This window comes from Narcine bancroftii, chromosome 1 (assembly GCF_036971445.1).
Source record: "Narcine bancroftii isolate sNarBan1 chromosome 1, sNarBan1.hap1, whole genome shotgun sequence".
Lineage (NCBI taxonomy): Eukaryota > Metazoa > Chordata > Chondrichthyes > Torpediniformes > Narcinidae > Narcine > Narcine bancroftii.
In genome coordinates this window covers 221,168,274-221,189,924 of record NC_091469.1, presented here as the reverse complement: position 1 = coordinate 221,189,924, position 21,651 = coordinate 221,168,274, and the positions used below count along the sequence as shown (strand labels likewise).

At 40.4% G+C, this 21,651-nt stretch overlaps 1 long non-coding RNA gene across 1 annotated transcript in view; it reads left to right on the top strand.

Moving 5' to 3' along the window:
• The first annotated feature begins 10,734 nt into the window (after positions 1-10,734).
• LOC138749383 (uncharacterized) overlaps positions 10,735-21,651 on the top strand; it is a 168,297-nt gene continuing 157,380 nt past the window's right edge. Inside the window, exon 1 of the long non-coding RNA XR_011348603.1 lies at positions 10,735-10,782. This is a non-coding gene — a long non-coding RNA (uncharacterized lncRNA). The remainder of the gene's footprint in view (positions 10,783-21,651) is intronic.

Below are 21,651 nucleotides of genomic sequence, written 5' to 3'. Positions count from 1 at the left end.
TCCCAGTGGTAGGAAACTGGAGTGCCAGGAGGAAACCCATGCAGACATTGGAGAATGTACAAACTCCTTTACAGATTAGCTTGGGATTTGAACACTGGTCTCGATAGATGTCGCTGTAACAGCGTTGCACTAATTGCTATGCCCACTGTGCCACCCTTTTTGGTCTTTATCATGTGGATCAATCCTATCATTTTTCATAATTATTTTAAAACTCCTAGAATCATGCTCACTGGTCTTAAAGTGCTCCCTCACAGACACTTCAGTCACTTGTCCAGCCTCATTTCCTGTAAAGAGATCTAGAGTAGCCCCTCTCTAGTAGGGTCGATTATATCTTGCTTGAAAAAAATTACCTGGACAGTCTTAAAACTTCCATTCTATCCTTGCACTTAGCAATCTGGTAGCCTCAATTCGTATTAGGGAAGTTAAAATAATCAATGATAGAAACCTTATTATTCTTACAGCTATCAGCTGCATATTTCATTCCCACTGACTACTGGGGGGCCTATCATACAATCCCAACAAAGCCATCCCCACCATTATCACTGTGAAGAAGGAATGCCAACGTGTCCACTTTCAAAGGGATCTGAGGAGATTCAGCACGCCATCCAGTCAAGTGACTTAAGCACAGGCTGGTGACATTAAATGGCTTTCAGTTTATCAAATGATTTTTGACAAATTTCTGTCCAAACAAACTTTTCACTCTTCTTCAGAAGGTTAGTTAAGGGAAGGGCGATATCAGCAAAAATTTTACAAAACTTTCTATAATACCCTACCATTCACAAAAATCTCCTAACCACTTTATTACCTGTGGGAATGTGAAACTCCAAATGAATTTGAAACTTCACCTGGACAGGCACCAACTTTCCCTGACCAACAACATAACCAAGATAAGTCACAGGAGCATAGTCAAATTCACTTTTAGCTAAATTAACAGTAAGGTTTGATTTGAAAGTTTGTCAGATAATTTCTCTATTTCAGATGATATGTATTTCCTGTGTGTCATTCCCATTAAACAAATTATCAATATAAGTATCATTATACTCTAAACCTTGAGTTACAGAATTAATCATCCTTTGGAATGACCCTGGAGCATTTTTCATTCCAAATGGCAAAACATTCTGTCATGTATTCCTGAACAAGTCGCAAATGCAGAAATGTCCCTACCTCTCTCTATTAAGGGAACACACCAGTAACCTTTTAATAAGTCCACCTTCATTAGAAATGTAACCTTTCCAATGTTGTCCACGCTATCATCCACACTAGGGATAGGATAAGCATCTGTCTTTGTTACCACATTAACTTTTCTATAATCAGTGCAAAATATAACAGTCCCATCTGATTTAGGCAAGAGGACACAAGGTGAACTCCAATCTGAGTTAGAATGGCTAATAATATCATTCTTTAACATGATCTTGATCTACCAGTTTGCACTTTTGAACATTCATCGGCGAGTTCTGGCAGTACTGCAACCCATGGCACTTCAGCAGAAAGACGTGTCAGGGTGGCCTTGGACTTCCTGCTTGCAGATGGAGGTGGTACCAGTGCTATTGTCAGAAAGAAGTGCTGCACTTACATTCCAGGCCAGTCGGGAAATTCCACTCACTCGCCGCATGAGAGTCAGTGAACAAATTAAACGAGTCAGGGACCAGCCCCTTGAACTCTGATGGACTTCTGGGGTTAATAGATGCTCACAGGCCAATAGTGAGTATGAGCTGTGTGTAATGTAAATACATTCGCGAGGTACTGGCCTGTAAATATATTGGCATGGTAGCTTCTGAGGGGTTGGAATGTAATGGGAGGGTCATGTGACCTCACCTCCAGGCAAGAGATCAGAAGTGACCTCCCCTACCAATCAAGGGTTAGATCTGCCCATATGTGAGCCTGTTGCATGATTGGCTGTTGCAGATGACGTGATTGGTGCACCAGGTGCTAATCTATGGTTAAATCTGCCCATAGGTGAGGTGGGCGCGATTGGTCCTTGCAGGTCACATGGAAAAAGCTATTGAAAAACTGCTCCACATGGACCATGTCAAGACCATTGCTGACCTCTAAGCTGCAGTCCATGGACAGCCCTGGAGGGCCAACTGCGATGGGTCTGTCCCAGATCCCAAGCTGTCGGTTATGCTGGAGACCAAATACTTGTGTATATACTTGTTAATTGTGATTAAGTTACTGTTTATTCCGCATGCAGTGCCTATGGGTGGTGGGGACTATAGGTTTAACACTCATTTAGTTACTCAGTATACTGTGCCTGTGTATGGTGAACACTCTAGGTTTAATCCTCATTTCACAATCAGGAGTTGAGATTGTTTAGCAGTTATTTACTTGCACCTGATGTGTAGTTATTTGGGTCCTATTAGTGTGTATGTGTGTGCAAGTGTGTGCCCTTTTGTGATTTCCCCTGTGTGTAAAGACTGTAGTTGAATAGTAACTCATGTCCAGCCTTGCTTCTCTTTGAACCTTTTGAAACTATCCTGAAGGCAACACCCCCTCCCTCTTCTTTCTTCTCTCCGCCTGTAGATCTGTAACATGGAACATTACTAGTCCTGCCACCCAGAACCATGTTGCTGTAATACTGTAGTTATAATGTCCTGGTCCAGTGTATGTTCCCTGAGTTAATCTGCCACACCCGTCAGGCTACTAACTCAAATGCAGATTAGTCCATCAGACCTTGGTCACACCTAATGCTGCCCCTGCTTGCCCTTCCTACTGAACTTGCTGGCTTTCATTTCTACATGTGCTTCAACTTTCTCAAATGCCGCATGACGGCTATCAGTGCCAAATCTCATGTAGACTAGTTTAAACTTCCCCCTGTAGCCCTAGCATATCTCTCCACTAGCATATTGGTGTCCCTCCAGTTCAGTAGCAACCTATCCCTCTTGTGCAGGCTATCAGTTCCCCTGTGTGACATGAACGTGACATGCATACTGCCTTCAGGATGAAAACATCCAGTCCAATAGAAATACCTGGCCGAGTATTAAAAATCTGTGCTGACAATTTACCAAGGTTTTCATGGATATCTTCAATATCTCACTCCAGGAGGGCGTGGCAGCCACCTGTTTCAAACAAACGTCAATCATACTGGTGCCCAAGAACCTGCCTTAATTACTATCAATGAGCAGCACTTACATCAACAGTGATGAAGTGTTTTGAAAGGCTGGTGTTGAAGCATATCAGTTCCTGTCTGAGCGGTGACATGGATACATTCCAGGTCTATGGTGGAAATCATTTCACTGGCTCTACACAAAGCCCTGGAACACCTGGACAGTAAAGGTGCATTAATCAGGATGATCTTAATCAACTACAGTTCAGCATTTAACACCATCATTCCATCAAAACTGATCAGCAAACTGCAAGATCTGAGAGTTAACACACCTCCAGATCATAATCAGTGAAGATAGTTAAGAACAATCTCCATTGATTCCGGAGCACCACAGGGCTGCACGTTCTTAGCCCCCTGCTCTACTCACTTTACACATATGACTGTGTAGCTCGGTGTGACAATAAGACCATCTACAAATTTTTTGACTATACCATGGTATTGGGTTGTATAAAAAAAGGTACTGAGTCAGCAAACAGGATGGATATTGAAAACTTGGCTGAATGGCGTACCACCAACAACCTTGCACTCAATGTCACCAAATCTAAGGAGCTGATTGTTGACTGCAGGAAGGGAACGCCAGAGGTGTACGATCCAGTGATCATTGCAGGATCAGAGGTGGTGAGGATGAGCACAATTAAGTTTTTGGGATTCACTATCTTGGAGGATCTTTCCTGGACCTAACACACACATGGCATCATGAACAAACACCTCTACTTAGGTGTTTGTGGAAGTTTGGTATGACTCCAGAAACTCTGGCAACTTTCTACAGGCGTGTGGTGGAAAGTGTGCTAACTGGCTGCATCAAGGTCAGGTATGGGAACACCAATACCCCTGAGCATAAAGCCCTCCAACAGGTTGTGGGCACTGTCCAAGACATCACAGGCAAAACCCTCCTCACTATCAAGATAGGGATCGCTGCCATTGGAGAGCAGTAGCAATCATCAAAGAGTCACACCACCCAGCACACTCTGTTCTCTCTGCTGCCATCAGGAAGATGGATCACCAGGTTCAGGAAGAACAACTACCCCTTCATCATCAGACTCCACAATGACAAACTCAATCAGGGTATCATTTAAGGATACTTGGGCACTTTATTGATTAAAAAAAAATATTTCTGTATTGCATGGACAGTTTATTTACATTTGTTATCTGTTTACAGTTCTTTGTCTGTTTACATGTATATGCTGTGTACAGTTTTTTTTGCACTACCAATAAGTTGTAATTCTGCCTCATCCACAGAAAAAAAAGATGTCATGTATGTACTCCGACAATAAATCTGGAAAAAATTCTGGAGAAGAGATTCCAGTGGTCCAAGAGCCTGAATCCTTCCCTCAAGTATCAGCTCCTCAGCCGCACATTAATCTGTCCTGTATTTCAGTTCTTGCCCTCACTGGTACATAGCACTGTGAGAAATCCATAGTCAACACCCACAATTTTTTTAATGGACATTACTCAAGCAGGTGGGTGGAGAAAAATAGAGGTGCGGGTGCAGAAAGATGTCATTGTGTGAAGGTAGGTGAGCAGCCATCAAAGTAAATTGTTAAGTCGCTGTGAGAACAGACCACTAGTGAAAGAGTCAAATATGCTTCGGAGAGCAATAACCTTTTTTGTTAACGATTCCACTTGGGGGAGTTGATGAAAGGCATAGCCCAGGAAATTGGAGATTTGTGGATTATTCCAGGATGCTGGATCCCAACAATGTGTGCGTGAATGAGCATTGACGAAACATGTAGCCTTACAGACATAGGAATTTCACGTCAGACATTCCCTCAATCACCTTCCCGAGAACTGAACCTTAACTCTTAAACTGCAAGACAATTGTTAAAATTTAAAAAAAAATGCTTGCCAAAATTATCTTTATCAGGATAGGAAACAGGAAAGTTAAAGATAAAATCAGTTCTGTGTTTAATAAATTTGAATCTCACTTGTTGAAATTTTGGAGTACATGAACTGGTTAATTAAATTGAGGACATGTGTGTGGTGACAAAACCTGCTTCAGACAAAGGTTAAAAAGAAACCCTGGTGATTATCGTCAATGATAAAGACCTCACACAATTATGTGAAGATCTCTTGATGCTTTGGCTAGCATTCCTATCTCAATAAACAAACCAGCTGCTGTGTTGTGCAAGCAACAACTGTCAATGCCCTTTATTTTAAGAAATTTGAAGAAATTTATTATGGTTCTGAGAGACATGATAAGAAGTTATAAAAATATGCTTTCTTTCATCATATGTTTTTCATACTGACGTGGCTTGGTGCCTGAACATGTAGGGCCTTCATACACTGCAGGCATTTAATTAAATCATAAATTAATAGCCAGCCAAGTGCTCTGTGGGCAGCACAGTGGGGTAGCTGGCTGAGCCATTCCTTGACACTGCACCTCCAGTGCTCTCTATATGGAGATGGCATGTAGTCCCAGAGACTGCATTATTTCCTTTGGGTGCTGTGGTTTCCTCCCATGTCCCAAGAATTTGCAGGTTGGGAGAATAAATGCCCACTGTTAATTGTCTCCTGTGTGAAGATAAATGGTAGGAACTGTGAGGGGGGGGATATTCAAGAGAATCTGGGGGATTTAAAAAAAATGGAATGAACATAGCATTAGTGTAACTGGGTCATTGATGGTCGACATAGGCTCAGTGCCAAAATACCCATTTCCATTCTCTGAATATTTGGATCTGGAGGTTTTGTGATATTTTACTTGGTTTCTTCAATGTACGAAATATCACGCAGGGACAAGTTCACATACTAATGAGGGGAAAAATGCCAATGTACCTTATATACTGGACCTACTGACTGTACAATACAGTTCTTCACATGGCAGAAACATCTAACACAGTCGTCTTCAACCTTTTTCTTTCCACCCACGTTCACTTTAAGTAATCCCTATGCCATCAGTGCTCTGTGATTAGTAAGGGATTGACCCAATTGTTTCTGAAATATTTTGCTTGAGAAAATATTGCCATTGGCCCATTTCCTTTGGAGTTATGAAACCGTACACATAACAAGTCAATGAGGTACGATTAAATCAGTGGCTTTCAAACTTTATCTTTCCACCCACATACCACCTTAAGCAATCCCTTACTAATCACAGAGCACCAATGGCATAGGGAATACTTAAGGTGGTATGTGAGTGGAAAGACAAAGGTTGAAGACCACTGATCTAATACATCGGCCAATGATGTAGTGTCATTGGGTTTCTGGAAAGTCCATCCTCCAGCACTGACCATACACTAGGCAGCAGAAATGTATTGCTGGAGAAACTCAGCAAGTCAAACAGTGCACTTTATGTAGCAAAGATAAAGATATAGAACCTTGATATTTGATGAAAGGCTTAAGCCCAAAATGTTAGTTATGTATCTTCATCTTTGCTAAATAAAATGCACTGTTTGACCTGCTGAGTTTCTCCATCATTGTTTTTTGACTTCAATCACAATGTCTGCAGACCTTTGTGTTTTACACTTGGCAGCAGAAGTAGTTGGAGCCATAATCTCCATACGATGAACCAACTGAATTGAAACATTTAAATCCCAGTGAAACTGATAAACTGAATAACTAATTTTTTGGAAAGCTTTGCTTCCTGAAACAGCGTTTATGATAGATAGCTTCAAGATGAACACAAAGATAATTTCAGATTTGCTGTATCATGTAGTAAGTTGGAGAAACATTAAATTTACTTTTATTGAATTTAGCATGTTTAATTGCATAATGACATTGATTCATTGCATTAGTTAAACTGACCTAAAAATGTTTTGCCACTGATTTTCATTTGTACTCAGCATCTGATGCCTCTTGTTTCAGTGTCCGGCAATAGTCGGCCAGCATTGATGGACTCCAGTTGCCCTGATACCACTTTTCAGTGGTCATAATGTCCTGGTGAAACCTTTCACCATGTTCGTCGCTGACTGCACCGAGATCAGTAGGGAAGAAGTCCAAGTGCGAATGTAGAAAATGAATTTTTCATGACATGCTGCACTTCGTGGTTTGTATGCTTGAAGCACGTTGTCAATCAGTGGATGTAGTTTGGTAGTTATTATATGTTATATCTAAAAATGGTACATGGGTAGGAAAGTTTAAAGTGATTTTCATGATCAGCAGCCCAAAATCCATAAAATACACCCAAAAGTGTTCAAGAAGCAAGATCTTCATTTTCCAGTGATATTTTTATAACTATCTCTATCTCAAAACCATTGGATGTTCAAACTTCTCTTCCATTTTTAGTACAGTATTAAACATAATTTATTTTGTTAACTTACAAGAAAAAAATTAATGTTCATTGGCCTCAACATAAAGAATCTAGTACAGATGGAAAGGCTTTAAAAATTGGCACACTAAACTCTTAGAAGCACAGCCAGTATCTAGAACCTACCTGGAGCTCAGCATCTGGGAAGGGAATGGAATTTCAAGCAGGTTATCAGTGTAGCTTATGTTGAGGAAATTGAATGAAGGCAGGTGGATTGCTGCCATGGCAACAAATTGGGACTGACATTGTTGTTGGAGGACAGATTGTTGCGTGCGAACTGGGGATCAGGAACAAAATAGATGAGCATAGAAATCAAAATTCAGGAGGAGTGTCTTGGGTGAAGAGATGAATGTTACTTAATTGTTTTGGATGTGTGTGAGAAAGGGAACAGTTGGTCGGGAAGAGTATCAATGGCATAGTTGGTGAGATAGGGTTGGAAGAAGATGAGTGGACATTGTCAAGTCAGAATGCACAAAGGAGGGGATCAGTGTGCATTGCCTGAGAGCAGCAGGGAGGGCTTTAGGATAAAGGAAATTCATTTATTTACCTTGTAGGTCTCCCAATTCACTGCTACAACTTTAAAAGCAGGTTGTTTTGGAAGTGCCCATCACAAGCATCCCTGACCCAATGCTATCCACAGACAACTGATAACAAACAACAACAAAAAAACAACAGGGAATATTGGCTAATTTAATTTCCAGGCAGTTTTATATAGCGGAAACTTTTTAAAAATTTATCTGTGGTCACATTTTCTGCCTTTTAGCATCTGGGAAAGAAATACCAACCTAACAATTCTTTCTGGAAGTAAAACACGAAAGTCTGCACCCTGTGGTTGAAGTAAAAACACGACACCGGAGAAACTCAGCAGGCCAAGCAGTGTACTTTATAGAGCAAAGAGTTTTAAAAAACGCACAACCAATGTTTCGTTCTTGAACCCTTCACCAAAGGTATTTTACTTTAACAGTTTATAATGCTGATTGACTCTTGGTCACAACTAGATTTTCACCAAATATTTTATTTTGAATAGAATGAGTGCACCTTTAAGAGCAATGTTATTGTTTTCTCAATCCAAAATACTTTATTGCCAGAGAAGGAAATTGTTATTATCTTGGCGAATAAAAAAAAGACAGTTTGCTTTTAACTAGATCCTATAAACTAATAAATAAATGGATGACCATAGTTTGTTTTACTATGAAGGGAGAAATATTAGGGGGAATATCAGGAAATTGTACATTATTCTGAATGGTTCCATTGTAGAACAACTATCAGCCTGTGTTCTCAGGAACCTTCATAAACTCAATGGGTAAATGCCCTCCTTTTGTAAGATTTTGCAAAATATACCCATATTATTGAAAGATAAGTATTTCAACTTTGGCAGCACGTCATACTCAGCTACCCAAAGTATTTTTTTCTTTTTGTTTAAAAAATTCATTGGTTAGCATTCAGAAAGTGAGATAGCCTTTTGCCCTACTGTTCACACAATCTAATTAGATTGCTTAAAACCTCTATTTTACCTCAGACTTAAACATGACTGTGGACTGGTGGCCCCTGCATTATGTCAAGCACTCTTAAGCTGATCAACATCCAAAGGGTGATAAGAAGATTAGGATCCGATTAAACTCCTATCAGTGGAATTCAAATGGGAGAACTGCCAGGGCAACAGTGCAGACAAGTGCGCTCTTCTGTTCTGCCCTCCTCTCTCAGCTTGTCTGCCTCTGGCACAAAGCCAGAGATCATTGCAGCAGAATTTCATCAGAGACTTAACATGCATTTGGATGTTCCTGCTTGTTTACAAATTAATTATGATGCACTTGAAAAAAATAACTTTTGTTTATTCAAACACCATACCCTCTCTATATTAGTCAAGTAAGATTAATTAAGTGGAAATCTAGCAGAAGGGTCTGCAGGTGCCCGAAAAAGGGCTGTTTTTCCTTAGCAATTAGTATTTGTTGACTGGGACGTGATCAATGATAATGTGGAATTGATAGAAGGCAATAAGCAAATTACTGGCACATTAACAAATTCTGCTGGTTGGCTGCAGAGGAGAGAATGAGGCCTATAGCTCTGTGGGCTATAAATTAAATCCTGCTATTTCTACAATCATCTGACTTAAGGGAATGTGTAGCACATAGTGGTAGACCTTGGGAAGGTTTAAATTTAAAGTGAGATCCCAGAACAAACAATAGTACCTGGATGAAGATAGTTAACTGCTGTTAAACAATCTGTTCCATTTATTTATTTTGGCCATGATACAGCTTTGGCATTTGCACAGAAGGAGGTGGGTTTCCACTAATCACAGGTCAATCTACATTGACTATAAATGAAGTCTGATAACAAAATACAGGAAAAACCCCTGCTATCTGGCACCCACAAGGATTGAAAGATGCCAGATAAGTGAATTTTTCCAGTTGCTCGTGATTGTGTATTGTGTGGATTGGCGAACTAATGGTGAGGTGTGCCAATTTTACTCTTTTGTAGTTTTTACCTATTTATTATCCACAATATTTTTGCCGGTTGCTTGAGGCTGCTGGTTGTTTGAATTCTGGATAACAGGGTTTTACTGAAGAAGTTAACAGACATGGTCTAATCCATCTTGCAAAGGGATATTACCAGTGATGATAGTTAAATTGCAAGCTTTCAGAATTGGGAGAGGAATCGTGAGAAGGGTTCTTTGAGCAGTAGAAGTGAAGAGCTCAGCAGTGTTTACATTCACCTTCAGCTCATGAGCTGCCTTGTAATATGGGTTGTTTATTTAAAAATAAACTCACTTGAGTTTGTATATTTTGATTTTTTTTCACAAATGCATATGTAATTCCAATTTGTACACTGCCATGGATAATCTTTTAACCTGTTGATTACCATGTAGTTTTATGTGATTTAAAAAAAAATAGAAATGGTGCCAGACAATGGTGACTTTTTTGTGGGAGCCTGGATCTTTGTATGCATGCCAACAAACTAAATTCTAACTCTCTAATCAAAGAATGAAAGGAGGAGAACATTGCAAAATTTACTATTTAAATTTCAATTTGGACATACAGCACAGTAACGGGTCATTTTGGCCCACGAGTCCATGCTGCCCAATTACAATCCTCAGAACATTTCAAACGATGGGAGAAAACCGGAGCCCCCAAGGAAAACCCACACAGATGTGGGAAGAACACAAAAACTCCTTACAGATGGTGCGAGATTCGAACCCTGGTCCTGATTGCTGTGCTAAAAATGCTTGATGTGCTATTATTTTTAATTATTTGTTGAATTTTGTTTTTAAGACTGGATTTCTGTGAGGTCTGATAATTATTTGTTGGTAAAATATATTCTTTGTTTTCTGGTGAGGAAATAGTTAATTTGTCTTCTGTGTTATCACAGCAGTGCTGGGTTCTTTAAATAATGTCCTCCCATCAAGCTCATCACCGTGAACATTTTGTTGTTGGGATTTTCGGTAAGCAGGATTTTTTCATCTGTTTTGAACTGTCCCTGTTGTCTTTATTTTGACTAATGCACCAATGTTGAAACTTGTATTTCATTTATTCTAGATTGTGGAGCAGGGCCTGGATGTGAAATCATTCCGATATACATGGTTGAATTATGATCATGTTAAATATCATCATGTTACAAGCATGCTGTTACACAACACAGGCTCTCTGCATCAGACAAGTTTGTACAGGAGATTTGCCATCTCACAACTTATCCATGCAACTCAGGGAGATGACAGAATAATTATTGTTAGTTCCATTGACTAAAGCAAAACTTCACATTTGAGTTCAGTAGATTCCAAAGTAAAAAAAGATATTTCACTGCTTCTTAGTCAGACACGTATTTTGGTCATGACGGAGATTGTACTATTTCAGAATCAGAACCTTCATGTGTTTTACAACTGAGTGTGCAATGAGGTGTTGAGTTCAGCTGGACAGAAACCTACTGAGAAGGTGAAAAGAAAAACCAGGAGAGAAAGAATGGAAGAAGGAAAAATGTGAGAGCGTAGAAGGACTGTGACTATTGACCTCATTTCAAGAAGGAACTAGTAAGCAGTATAGAAGGAAGGGCATAGTCTTATTGTATTTTGCCAGGTACTACTTGGAGCAATCAAAACTTATCTCCTTAAACTAACCTTCAGCTGTTTCCTCAATTATCTCTGCCATCCCAATTGTCATTCATATCTTCAATGCCAGGTAATGAGGACATTAGTGGATGATGAGAACAGGTACTCATCTGAACCATGTCTGTATTCTACATGCCAACACAATTTGTCTTTTCTGTGCCATTTTGCCTGGCATTCTTAAAAACTAACAGTGCAATGTGGCAGTGCACAATGCAATTTAATTAGAAAACTTTGAATGTGATTGGAATGTACTCATTTTGTTATTTTCTCTCTGTGTGATCTACTAGTACAGACCAGTGAAGGCCTCAGCACCTGAAGGCCTCATACCAGGCTGCAAGAGGCAGGCTCACGGGAGCCAGCTATCAGTATCATGGCCTGGCAGGATGGTGAGCAATGCTCCTGAGGGCCTTGGGCACTGACAGCTTCTAAATTGGATTGAGGGTTTGGAACTAGGGTTGTGAAAGGTGACTTGGATGCTTGGAACTCTGGTTCACTGCTGGAATGGACGGGAGGCCATTTGGTTGCAGAGGTTATGGTGGCATTGAAGGATCCATGAACATTGGATGTGTCAGAAAGGATTCTCTTTTGCATCTTGGTCAGGGTGCAGAAGTTGTAATGCCTTGGTGTACCTTTAGGTGCAAACAAAGGTAAACAAATAGTGTGTATTTGTGTAGAGGACTATAAAGGAATTTTTTTTATATAATGTTAGATTTTTCCAACGACCTGGGGGACTACAGCAGGTACAGCCCATGTAGTTCATCTCTAGGAGCTGTGGGTGAATAGCCCATCAAATTTCTCCAGGTGCAGTCTGGAAAATATGCTCTCTAATTGCATCACAGCCAGGTTTGATAGTTCAAATGCCCTGCAATGCAGATGGCTCCAGAAGGTAGCAAACCTATCTAGGTCCATCACTGGTTCCTACCACTCACCCTTTGAAGCCATCTATGTGAGGTGCTCCCTCAAGAAGGCAGCCAACATGAGAAGCAATTCCAATCACGCAGGTCTCAACCACTTCTCACTGCTACTTTCAGGCTAAAGGTACACAAGCCTGAAAATTGGTATCTCTGGCTTGCATGTAGAAGCCAGAGAGCAGTAGATCAGTGACTAGTGAAGTAAAAGGATCTGTTCTGGGACCCCTGCTCTATGTGATTTTTATAAATGACCTGGATGAATAATTAGAGGGATGGCTCAGTAGGTTTGTAGATGATATGAAGGTTGGAGGAGTTGCGGATAGAGCTGAAGGCTTTTGAAGATTACAAAATAATATAGATAGGATGTAGAGTTGGGTAGAAAAGTGACATCTGGTGTTCTAATCCAGATAAGTGTGATGCGATGCATTTTGGAAGGACAAACCAGAAGGCTGAGTACAGGGTTGATGGTCATGATTGAACCTTGTGGTCCAAATCCATACATCCCTCAAGGTCGCTGCACAGGTTGATAGGATAGTTAAGAAGACCTATGGGATGCTGGGGTTCATTAATATGGAGATTGAATTCAGGAGTGGAGGGCTCATGTTACAACTCTACAAACCTTTGGTGAGACCACACTTAGAGTATTGTGTTCAGTTCTGGTCACCTCATTATAGGAAGGTAGTGGAAGCTATGGAGAGGATGCAGAGGAGATTTACCAGGATGTTACCTGGATTGGAAAGGTCAGTGGAGCTGAGACTTTTCTCTTTGAAGACTAGAAGGATGAGAGGAAACTAAATTGAGATTTACAAGATTCAGAGAGGCATAGATAGGGTGGACAGCCACCATCTTTTCCCCGGCGTAGGAATAGCAAACACTAAAGAGCATGTGTACAAAGTGTAGGGAGGAAAGTCTAGGCGAGACATCGGGGGTAAGTTTTTTCGCAGAAAGTTGTGGGTGTGGAGGCTGAAACATTTAAGAAGCACTTAGACAGGCAGATGAATGTAAGAAAAATAGAGGGTTACAGAGTAGGGAGGGTTTAGTATATTTTTTAAGGAATATATGGGTTAGCACAACATTGAATCCCCTGTTCTATGTTCAAAGTTCAAGAACAGTTTCCGTCCAAAATTTCTCAGACTCTTGAACCTTGTCTTGTTACACTAATTATGGACTACACCAACAGCCTGCAAGGATTCTATCCCTTTCTCTCAATTTCTACGTTTTCGCCATATCTGTTCCCAAGATGAGGTCTTCCAGTTCAGGTGTTCTGAAATGTCTGCCTCCTTCCACAAACATGGCGTTCCTTCTATTATCATCAACTCAGCCCTCACCCGCATCTCCTCTATTTACTGTTCATCTACCCTGGCCCCCTCTGCAGCCAAATGCAACAAATATAGAATCTCTCTTATTCTCACCTAACACCCCACCACTTCCTCATCCAACACATTATCCTCTGGAATTTCCAATACTTACAAAAGGATCCCATGACCTGACACATCTTCCCCTCTCCATCTTCCATAGGGACCGCTCCCTCTGTAACTCCCTCATGCAATCATCCCTCACCACCAATGGCACCCCTTCTTCCCCCCCCCCCCCCACCTGCACCATCCCCTGTGGCCACAGGAGGTGCTACACGTGCCCACACCTCCTCCCTAACCACAGTCTGAAGTTCCAAGTAGGCCTTTCAAGCGAAGCAATACTTCACCTGTGTATCTGCAGGACTGAATTACAGCATCTGATGCTCCCTTTGTGGCCTTCTCTACATTGGAGAGACTGGACACAGATTGGGAGATCACTTCACTAAGCACCTACATGCTGTCTGCACCTGTGACAGAGACCTCCCAGTAGTCAACCATTTCAGTTTTGTGTCACAATCTCAAACTCATGTCGGTCCATGGGCTTATGTACTATTCCACCAAAACAACCTGCAAATTGTAGGAACAACACCTGATTTTCCATCTGAGCTCTCTCGAACCAGATGACATTAACATTGACTTTTTCAGTTTCTGCTAACCTGCTCTCTCCTTCCCCTAGCCATCCCTCCTTGCTGCTGTCCCTTACCTCCCTTCTCCACCTATCACCTCCAGCCTTGATGACTACACCTCCCCACTACTCTTTTGTTCGATGCCAGCTGACATTTTCTCATACCTTGATGAAGGGCTCAAGCCTGAAACGTCGGTTATGTATTTTTATCTTTGCTACTTAAAGGACACTGTTTAACCTGCTGAGTTCCTCCAGCTTTGTGTTTTCACTTCAACCACGAGGTCTGCAGATTTTCATGTTTTACTTCCAACACCACATGAGGAATGTTTTTGTTATTGTAAAGCAATTTTCTTTCTCGCGCTGTGGTAACTGTATATTTATTATCTAACTGTCTTTTGTATTTATGATCTTTTAAATTAATTAAAACCTTATTTTTCATGTTTCACTGCAGCATGTAATGATTTTGGTGCACATGTGAAAGACAACTATTTCAAATAACTACTCTTAATTTGAGATCTTTTATCAAGGATAAATTCAGTTTTATCCTAATTTGTGAAATAATTTTTAAGCTTGTTGTAGGCTTAAAAAGCCTTATTTGATCCTGGAATGTTATTGATCAAGGAATGAGAAGTTGGTGGGACACAATGCGTCAGGCTCGATCCATGGAAAGAAATGGTCATCAACATTCTGGGTCAGAACCCCTTGTTGATACTGTACTAGTAAGTCCCATGGATATCGCTTTGTTTGCTCAAGATTCCAGCATCTTTTGTTCTTGTATTTATCTACAATGTTATTGTGAACACTCTCTATAATGGCCGTATTGGGTACCTCCATGTTTCTTTCAATCCTTACTGGTATGATGTCATTTTGATCAACACCCATAACAAATGGTGCATGGCAATATTAAATGTTCTCGATCTTAGTCAAAATCTGGCAGGTGTACATTCTGGAAATTATAATCAACTGAATAACTTTTCTCTTGATTTAGAATCATAGAACACTACAGCAAAGAAACAGGCTGCTTCAGTCCTTCTAGTCTGTGCCGAACCATTTATTTTGCTTAGTCCCACTGACCTGCACCCAGCCCTTAGCCCTCCATACCTCTCCCATCCATGTACCTGTCCAAATTCTTCTTCAATGTTAAAATTGAGCCCACATTCACCAGCTGGCAGCTCTTTCCACACTCCCACCGACCTCTCTCTTTGTGAAGAAGTTCCCTATCGCGATCCCCCTAAACTTTTCCCCTTTCACTCTTAACCCATGTCTTCTGGTTTATATCTCACCTACCCTCAGTGGAAAAAGCCTATCTACATTTACTCTGTCTATCCCCCTCATAATTTTAAATACCTCTATCAAATCTCCCCTCATTCTTCTATGCTCCAGGGAATAAAGTCCTAATCTGTTTAACCTTTCCCTGTAACTCAATTTCTGAAGTCCGGGCAACATCCTAGTAGATCTTCTCTGCATTTTTTCTATCTTGTTGATATCTTTCTTGTAGTTATGTAACCAAAGCTACAAACAATACTCCAAATTTGGTCTCGCCATAACATAACATCCCAACTCCAGTACTCAATACTTTGATTTATGAAGGCCAATATGCCAAAAGCTCTGTTTACAACTCTATCCACAAGTGTTGCCACTTTCAGTGAATTATGTATCTGTATTCCCAGTTCCCTCTGTTCTACTACACTCCTCAGTACCTGACCATTCACCATGTATGTTTTTTCTTGGTTTGTCCTTCCAAAATGCAACACTTCCCATTTGTCTGCATTAAATTCCATCTGCCATTTTTCATCCAGTTTTTCCACCTGGTCCAGATCCCTCTGGAGCTTTTGAAAACCTTCTTTGCTGTCCACAATGCTTCCAATCTTGTGTCATCTGCAAATTTGCTGATCCAATTTACCACATTATCATCAGATAATTGATATAGATGACAAACAACAATGATCCCTGAGGTACACCACTAGTCACAGGCCTGAGAAGTCTGAGAAGCAATCATCCACCACTACTCTCTGGCTTCTCCCATCCAGCCATTGTCTAATCTAGTTAACTACTTCACCATGAATATCTAGCATCTGAATAACCTTCCATGTTGGGCTTGTCAAAGGCCTTACTAAAGCCCATGTAGACAGCCTTTCTTTCATCAACTTTTCTGGTGACCTCCTTGAAAGATTCTATAAAATTGGTTAAACATGTCCCACCATACACAAAGCCATATTCACTCACTTTCTGGCTATCCAAATAATTGTATATCCATTTTATGAGAACACCCTCTAATAATTTACTGACTACAGGTCAAGTACCCCATATTCGAAGTTCCAAAAAAACAAAAAATTTTTAAAGGGCCGACATGATGTCACAAGTTGGAAAAAATTCACTACCTGACTTGCCAATATGGGGCTCTGATGCTCTGATGGCACCAGTTTGGTAACAAAGAGCTCTGTGGTACAAAACAAAATTTTTGCTTCTGGCTGGGAAGATGCCAAATGGAGCTGGGTCCAAGTCTTCCACATCAGCTGTATTCTCAACATCAAATGTGGTGCAGTCTACATCGAAGAAGTCATCTTGGGCTCCTGGGCAGGAGCTTGGACCTCAGGGTCCCAGGTCTCAGGATCAGGGGGGAGACGTCGGGGACTGGGAGTGGGGAAATGTTGGGGACTTGCGGCGGCAATGGGGAGGAGTCAGGGACTGGTAGCGTAAAATTTTGAAAAAGCCATCAAGGAGAATTTCTAGTGATGCTGAATTTGTTGTCTGTTATTTCAAGTGAATTTTCCTGCTTGTGGCATCATGTTGGCACTCAGAAAGCCTGCTGCTGTTTAACAGCTGATTCAGGTATTCTGCTGAATCGACTGTGGTGCTTAGTTTTGCTGTTCCGAAAACAGAAAAAAGCCAAAAACCGAAAAACATCTGGTCCCGAGCATTTAGGGTACGGGGTACTTGACCTGAACTGACATCAGGATTATTGGCCTATAAATTCCAGGGTTTTTGGACTCTTTTTTTAAACAATGGAACAACCCTCCAATACTATACCCATAGCTAAGGACATGTTAAATATTTCTGCCAGAACATCTGCTATTTCTACACTAGCCTCCCTTAAACTTGTCAGGCCCTGGGAATTTATCCATCCTTATTTGCTTTAAGACAGCAAGTTTTTCCTCCTTAATTGATAAAGATTCCATGACCTCACTGCTTGTTTTCTTTACTTCTGTGCTTTTTTCCTGAGTGAATACTGATGAAAAAAAATTAAGATCTCCACCATTTCTTTTGGCTCCAAACAAAGCCAACAACTCTGATCTTCACAGGGACCAATTTTTCTTCCTTACTATCCTTTTGCTCTTAATATACCTGTAGAAACCCTTAGTATTTTCCTTCACGTTGTCTGTCAAAGCAACCTCGTGATTTCTTTTAGCCTTCCTGATTTCTTTCTTGAGGGTTTTATTGCATTTTTTTTATATGCTTCAAGTACCTCATTTTCCCATTGTTGCCTATACCTGCTATACACTTCTCCCTCCTTCCAAACCGGATCCCCAATATCCCTCAAAACCCAGGGTTCCCAATGCCTGGGAACCTTGCTTTTAATCCTGACAAGAACATACAAATTCTATATTCTCAAGTTTCACCTTCATTTTCTTTGGACTCAGGGATGGCCATTTCTATGCTCCATTTCAGTCCTCCTTGATTTGTGAATTTGTATTGTAAATCTTCATATCTAGATACTTTGCTGAATGAGTCTAACCTTTAACAGTGTACTCAAGTCATCTCTGAAATGTCCTTTTCTAGATCTCCACAATTAATGTGAATGGAAATCCACTACTCACCCATTGTCAGGTTCTTTCTACCTGAAGCACTTGTCATTACATTTTGTTTGGGGAAAAATTATACTCAGTAATATTTGTCAAGTTAGATAACTTCTCAACAGGTAATTTCTGTATTTCATTATATCCCATGCCATATATTTTGTCAAAGGTAGGTGGTTGAATTTCAAAGTCTGCCCAATGGCGAAACAATATGCTACCATATTTTGTGTTCCTTGTTGGGGATGGTTTGTTTATTTAGATCCAAATCTTGAAATTTATTCATAGAAATGAAGGAAAGCAACTTCAAATTCTGTGTCTGTGTCTGTGTATATATATATATATATATATATATATATACACACACATATATATATGTGTGTGTATATACATATATATATACACACACACACATATATATACATATACACATATATATGTGTGTGTATATATATATATACATATATATATGTGTGTATATATATATATATATATGTGTGTGTGTGTATATTTATGTGTGTGTGTGTATATATATATATATGTGTGTGTGTATGTATGTATATATATATGTGTGTATGCATATGTGTATACATATATGTTAGATGTATTTCCTCTTTTTGCCGGCTTTGGAAATGTAGTTGGATGCTTTCAAAGTGTGTTCCTTTTTACAAAGAGAACACATTGCCAGCTCAAAGGAGCAGAGATGCTATTGCATCTATGGCGATGATTTGCATCATTTGCACGCCTGTGATGCAGGCTTCACTTTTGAAATGAAGCTTTCGTTAATCCCTTCTACCATAAGCTTCAGACGTGATTGTGCCTGGTGATGGATGAAATTCCTTGGCAGTTTTCACTGCCATTTTCATTGAGGGTGTAATTTTGTCAGCAAGATCCATGATACAATTATAGGTTCTTAATAATTTGGATTGAATTAACTCCTCACGTAAGACACACACAAATACATTGCACAGCCCTCTGTTTAAGAATTCACCAAAATGGCCACATTTTGATAAATTCTTTAATACAACAATCTAAAGGAAACCTTGCATTACAGTGGTAGGGGAAGAATCTGTTTGAAAACACATTCTATCCATTTTGGTTTGTAATACCATTTCCAAAATGTGAAGGCATATCACCTGCAGATGTGTGAAAGAATGCAAGAGTTTAAAAATCTTTTTATTCCCACGTAAGTTGCATGAAAACAAATTTTATTCTCAATTTTTGCACGATGACTTGTTAAGTTAGAAGGATGTATTTCCATTACCTGTATCAGTTTAACACAAGTGGTCTGTTCCTTCAGCTATTTGATTCCTCTGCCAAACTTATTACTTTCTTTCCATTTTCAAGTGGATGTGCATTAAAACAATGCAGCAATTTCAATGAATGTTTCTTTGAAACTGTCAAATAAATATCCAATGGGTCTCAAAGTCAATCTCCATCAATAGAATGGCCTAATCTTGATCCTAGAGTTGCATTCTAATACAATCCACAATTTCTGAAATATTATTGACAGTAAAAATAATCTCTAAATTATACTTAATTCATTTGTACTTTTTTTTAAGCTATTGACATCTATCTCTTACAATACTAATATTCACTGCTGACATTTTACTAGACATGGGTTCACTGACTCTCTGTACATTTACAGTCATCAAAATCATTGATGTGCCAGGAATTTGTTTAGTTCCAGAACTAGAGCATTTCAGCTTGTGTTCAGAACTGTTGGTCACTGATTCTGTTCATTCTTCAAAATAACTTCTTCAAAGCACATTTTTTTCCTCTCTCTTGCTCTCTCTTGCTCTCTCTTGCTCTCTCTTGCTCTCTCTTGCTCTCTCTTGCTCTCTCTTGCTCTCTCTTGCTCTCTCTTGCTCTCTCTTGCTCTCTCTTGCTCTCTCTTGCTCTCTCTTGCTCTCTCTTGCTCTCTCTTGCTCTCTCTTGCTCTCTCTTGCTCTCTCTTGCTCTCTCTTGCTCTCTCTTGCTCTCTCTTGCTCTCTCTTGCTCTCTCTTGCTCTCTCTTGCTCTCTCTTGCTCTCTCTTGCTCTCTCTTGCTCTCTCTTGCTCTCTCTTGCTCTCTCTTGCTCTCTCTTGCTCTCTCTTGCTCTCTCTTGCTCTCTCTTGCTCTCTCTTGCTCTCTCTTGCTCTCTCTTGCTCTCTCTTGCTCTCTCTTGCTCTCTCTTGCTCTCTCTTGCTCTCTCTTGCTCTCTCTTGCTCTCTCTTGCTCTCTCTTGCTCTCTCTTGCTCTCTCTTGCTCTCTCTTGCTCTCTCTTGCTCTCTCTTGCTCTCTCTTGCTCTCTCTTGCTCTCTCTTGCTCTCTCTTGCTCTCTCTTGCTCTCTCTTGCTCTCTCTTGCTCTCTCTTGCTCTCTCTTGCTCTCTCTTGCTCTCTCTTGCTCTCTCTTGCTCTCTCTTGCTCTCTCTTGCTCTCTCTTGCTCTCTCTTGCTCTCTCTTGCTCTCTCTTGCTCTCTCTTGCTCTCTCTTGCTCTCTCTTGCTCTCTCTTGCTCTCTCTTGCTCTCTCTTGCTCTCTCTTGCTCTCTCTTGCTCTCTCTTGCTCTCTCTTGCTCTCTCTTGCTCTCTCTTGCTCTCTCTTGCTCTCTCTTGCTCTCTCTTGCTCTCTCTTGCTCTCTCTTGCTCTCTCTTGCTCTCTCTTGCTCTCTCTTGCTCTCTCTTGCTCTCTCTTGCTCTCTCTTGCTCTCTCTTGCTCTCTCTTGCTCTCTCTTGCTCTCTCTTGCTCTCTCTTGCTCTCTCTTGCTCTCTCTTGCTCTCTCTTGCTCTCTCTTGCTCTCTCTTGCTCTCTCTTGCTCTCTCTTGCTCTCTCTTGCTCTCTCTTGCTCTCTCTTGCTCTCTCTTGCTCTCTCTTGCTCTCTCTTGCTCTCTCTTGCTCTCTCTTGCTCTCTCTTGCTCTCTCTTGCTCTCTCTTGCTCTCTCTTGCTCTCTCTTGCTCTCTCTTGCTCTCTCTTGCTCTCTCTTGCTCTCTCTTGCTCTCTCTTGCTCTCTCTTGCTCTCCTGTAAAGAATTTACTTTCTTGCATGAAAATACTCAGCAAGGAGGAATTTCCTTTTCCTTTTTAGTATTTTAAAGAATTTAATTAATTTCCTCAGTGGCAGTTATCTGGGATAAGATGACCCAAGTCCAAAAGCCTATGATACAACCAAAGATCATGAAGCAAAATACTTTAATCTGGCACCAATGGGAATTGATAGATGCTGGATAAATCTATTTCTGGTTGTTTGTGATTTACTCTTACAATGCTTCACTAACATATCTGCATTAATAAACAGTTTAAAAGACAAGAATACTCTACTGTACTTACACTAAACAAATGTCACTTGCATGAATATATAAACAATGCATTTTATGTTATTTTCAGTCACATTCTTTGATAACATTTTACTATCACTGGATCTGCAGATTCCTTCCCCCTCCACGGAGCCACCCAAAAAAATGAATAATAACATTATAGATAATTAACTTCTCCCCCCCCCCCCCTCAAGCTTACAGATAAAACCTCTGATTGGGACCACTCT